The 4,244-nt window shown below is 41.9% G+C and overlaps 1 protein-coding gene across 3 annotated transcripts in view; it reads left to right on the forward strand.

Moving 5' to 3' along the window:
* MRO (maestro) overlaps positions 1-4,244 on the forward strand; it is a 31,101-nt gene that overhangs the window by 15,878 nt on the left and 10,979 nt on the right. The window lies entirely within an intron of this gene.

Consider the following 4,244-nt stretch of genomic DNA (forward strand, 5'->3'; position numbering starts at 1 on the left):
GAATTGCCACACTGTTTTCCACAATGGTTGAACTAGTTTACAGTCCCACCAACAGTGTAAAAGTGTTCCTATTTCTCCACATCCTCTCCAGCACCGAATTTAAAATTTTTAAATTTTATTTTACTTTCAGGGGTACATGTGTGGGTTTGTTATAAAGGTAAATTGTGTCTTGCAGGGGTTTGAAGTATGGGTTGTTTTGTCACTCAGGTAATAAGCATGGTACCTGACAGGTAGTTTTTCACTCTTCACCCTCCTCCTGCCCTCCACCCTGGTGTCTGTTGCCTTTTGTGTGTCCACGGGTACTCAACGTGTGGCTCCCACTTACAAGTGAGAACATGTGGTACTTGGTTTTCTCTTCCTGTGTTAGTTTGCTTAGAATAATGACCTCCAGCTCCATCCTCAATGTACATTTTAAAATCCCTTTATTCTGGAGAGAAGCAACACTGTACTGCTGTGGTTTCTTTCTGTTAATGCAGTGGTTCTCCAAGTGTGGTCACCAAACCAGTCACATCCCAGTGTCACCTGGGAGCTTGTTAGAAATAGAAATTATTAGGCCCTGCTGCCGATGCCCAAAATGAGAAACTCTGGGGCCTGGGCCTGGGAATCTTGGCTCACTGCAACCTCTGCCTCCCGGGTTCAAGCGATTATCATGCCTCAGCCTCCCGAGTAGCTGGGATTACAGGCGCCCGCCACCATGCCCAGCTAATTTTTGTATTTTTAGTAGAGATGGGTTTTCACTATGTTGACCAGACTGGTCTCGAACTCCTGACCTCAGGTGATCCACTCACCTCGGCCTCCCAAAGTGCTGGGATTACAGGTGTGAGCCACCGTCCCCAGCCTCCTTTTCTGCTGTTTTTAGAACCTTCTGCTACCATATCCACCACTTCCACCACCAGATCCATAACCACCACCATAGGGACTGCCCGAGCTTCTTCCACCAAAACTGCCCCCTTTCATGGGTTCATAATTTGATTGCTGTTTCAACAATCAAAATGTTTTAACAAGTCTGCTGGGTGATTCCGATGCACACTGAAGTGTGAGAGCCACTGGTTTAATGAGGAAGCCTGTGGGAATACCTTGAAGCAAACAGAGAATCTCGGTTCAGCCAGGTAACTGATGGAAAGAGAAACTCTCGCTAATTGGTGGGGATGCAATTTTCTGGGGTTTTATTTTGGTTCCCCCTTGCAGTGGTGAGAAGATTCCTGTTGGCCAGATATGAAGGAGATATAGGTCCTGGAAGTTATGGGGTGAGGGAGTGTTTTCATGGACCTCTCCGGAATGGAGTAAATCCACCTAGGGTTTCATGGACCAAATCTACCTGGGGGGCAAGGACGGCAGAGAAATCAAGTCCCCGTGCACCTCCAGATCAAGGAAGTCAAATGTTCCAAAGTACAGCTGTTGAAAAGGGTCAGGTTGTATCAGAGAGGAGTGTGTCTTGGTTTGGCCAGGACTTTTCCAGCTTTAGGACTGAAAGTCCCATGTCCCTGGAAGCTCCCCAGCCCTGGGAAAACCAAGACAGTTGGTCACTGGTCACTGTAGTTCAGTGACTGCCTGCTGGAATTACTTGGTGGGCTTTAAAAAATACTGATGCCCGGGCCCCTCTCTGGAGATAATGGTAGACTTGGTCTGGATGTTTAGAAGTTCCTCAGGTGATCCTAAGGTAGCTGGGGTTAAGAATGGCTGCAGCTGCTTGCCTGCCATTTCTCCTATTAAAAAAAGTAAAACACAAAACATATACAAGTCAATGGTTCTAATGAGGTTGAACCCCTACCACATATTATATACGAAAATTAGCTAAAAATGGATCAATGACCTAATAGAAAGGCTAAAACTATGTAAAACGCTTAAAAGAACATAAAGGGGTAAATCTTCATGACCTTAGATGTGGCAATAGATTCACAGATATAACACTAAAAGCATGAGTAAGAACAATAAAAATAGACAAATTGGACTTCATCAAAACTTTTGTGCACAAAGGACATTATCCAGAAAGTGAAAAGACAGCCCACAGAATGGGCTAGAATATTTGTAAATCATATATCTGATAATGGTCTAGTATTCAGAATACATAAAGAATTCTTACAACTCAGAAAAAGACAACCCAACGGAAAACGAGCAAAGGATTTGAATAGAAATTTCTCCAAAGAAGATATAAATCACCAACAAGCACACAAAAAGACGCTTAGCCTCATTAGTCGTTAGGGGAATGCAAATAAAAACCACAAAGGACAGACCACTTCATACCTACTAAGGTGGATCTAATAATAAATAACAATAATAATGGAAAATAAAAGTTGGTAAGGACGTGGAGAAATTGGAACCTTCATACATTGCTGGTGGGAATGTAAAATGGTGTAACCAACAGTTTGGTGGTTCTTCAAAAAGTTAAACATAGAATTACCATAGGATGGCTGGGCTTGGTGACTCACGCCTATAATCCTGACACTTTGGGAGGCTGAGGTAGGGGATCACTTGAGGTCAGGAGTTGAATACCAGCCTGGCCAACATGGCAAAGCCCTGTGTCTACTAAAAATACAAAAATTAGCCAGGCATGGTGACGTGCGCCTGTAATCCCAGCAACTAGGGAGGCTGAGGCAAGAGAATCCCTTGAACCCAGGAGGCAGAGGTTGCAGTGAGTCACTGCACTCCAGCCTAGGAGACAGAGTAAGATTCTGTCTCAAAAAAAGAAAAAAAAAGAAAAGAAAAAGAATTACCATATGACTCAGCAATTCTACTTCTAAGTATATACCCCAAATAACTGAAAGCAGATACCCAAACAGATAGTTGTGCACAGCTATTCATAGTAGCATTATTCAAAATAGCTAAAACACGGAAACAGCCCAAGTGCCTATCAACAGGTGAATGCACAAACAAATTGTGGTATAACCATACAATGGAATATTATTTGGCCATAAAAAAGGACAAAATATTGATACATACTACAACATGCATGAACCTCAAAAACAATATACTAAGAAAAAGAAGCCAGTTATAAATGATCACAATAATGTATGATTCCATATATGTGAAATATTCAGAACAGGTAAATCCACTGAGACAGAAGGCAGATTAACATTGCCCAGGGCTGGGGGAGGATGGGATAGGGAATGAATGCCTAATGGGTGCAGGGTTTTCTTTTGGGGTGATGAAAAAGTTTTGGTATTAGACAGAGGTGGTGATTGCAGAACATTGTTTAAATGGCTAATTGTATGTTACATGGATTTCACCTAAATTAAAAGAAAATCATCAGGTTACTCATATCTACAAAGCACATTTGAAACCAAGCTCTTTAGAAGTCAGAGTCTTCCACAGCTGGCCTTTAACTAGCCCCTGTAGCCTATGTTCTACCTCTCTCCTACTATTTTAATCGTTACTGCTACCATCACCATGATACTGCATGGGATCCCGTTGAATCCCAAAGTGTCATATATGCTCTGCCTCTGCTTCCAAGCTCACCAGTGTGCTTTGGGAAGTCTCCACCAGCTGTTCCAGCCCATGGTCCTCTCTCAGCTCCAATGGCTCTTAACTTTATGCCCTTGCCACTCAAAGCATAGTACCTGCTTGGCATCCTCTGGGAGCTTGGAAGAAAGGCGGAATCTCGAGTTCCCGCTGCAGACACACTGAACAAGATCTTCAAATTATTTTAGTGCACATTAAAGTTTGAGAAGTGCTGGTTTGTACTAGTTGGCCCCAGGTCAGGCTGTGGATCAGAATCACTTGGTAAGCTATGTTTATGTATATTATACTCTTTCAATAACACATGCAGATGGTAAAATTACAAGCTGTACATATACAAAAAAGGGTAAAAAAAGTAAGTTTCCCTCCAATTTCAATTCCTCGGATTTCCAGCCCAGAAGTCATCTCTCTTAATGTTTCTTGGGTATTTTTCCTCCTTCTATGCATATGCAAGCATATATGTACATATGTATTTCCTGCCCTCATTTTGATTTTACACAAGTGGTAAAATACTGTACACATGGATTTGCACTTTTCACTCAAAATTATATCATGGAGATTATTTTAGCACATGTTGATCTGCCTAATATTCTTCTTAGTGATTGCATAGCAGTTTTTGTAAAGTTGTATACTTGTAATATATGTAATTTATTTATGTTCAAACCATTGGCTGGGCACAGTGGCTCAAGCCTATAATCCCAACACTTTAGGAGACTGAGGCAGAAGGATTGCATGAGCCCAGGAGTTTGAGACAAGACTGGACAACGTAAAAAAAAAAAAAAAAAAAA

Source organism: Colobus angolensis, unplaced genomic scaffold (assembly GCF_000951035.1).
Source record: "Colobus angolensis palliatus isolate OR3802 unplaced genomic scaffold, Cang.pa_1.0 Scaffold8, whole genome shotgun sequence".
Taxonomy (NCBI): Eukaryota; Metazoa; Chordata; class Mammalia; order Primates; family Cercopithecidae; genus Colobus; species Colobus angolensis.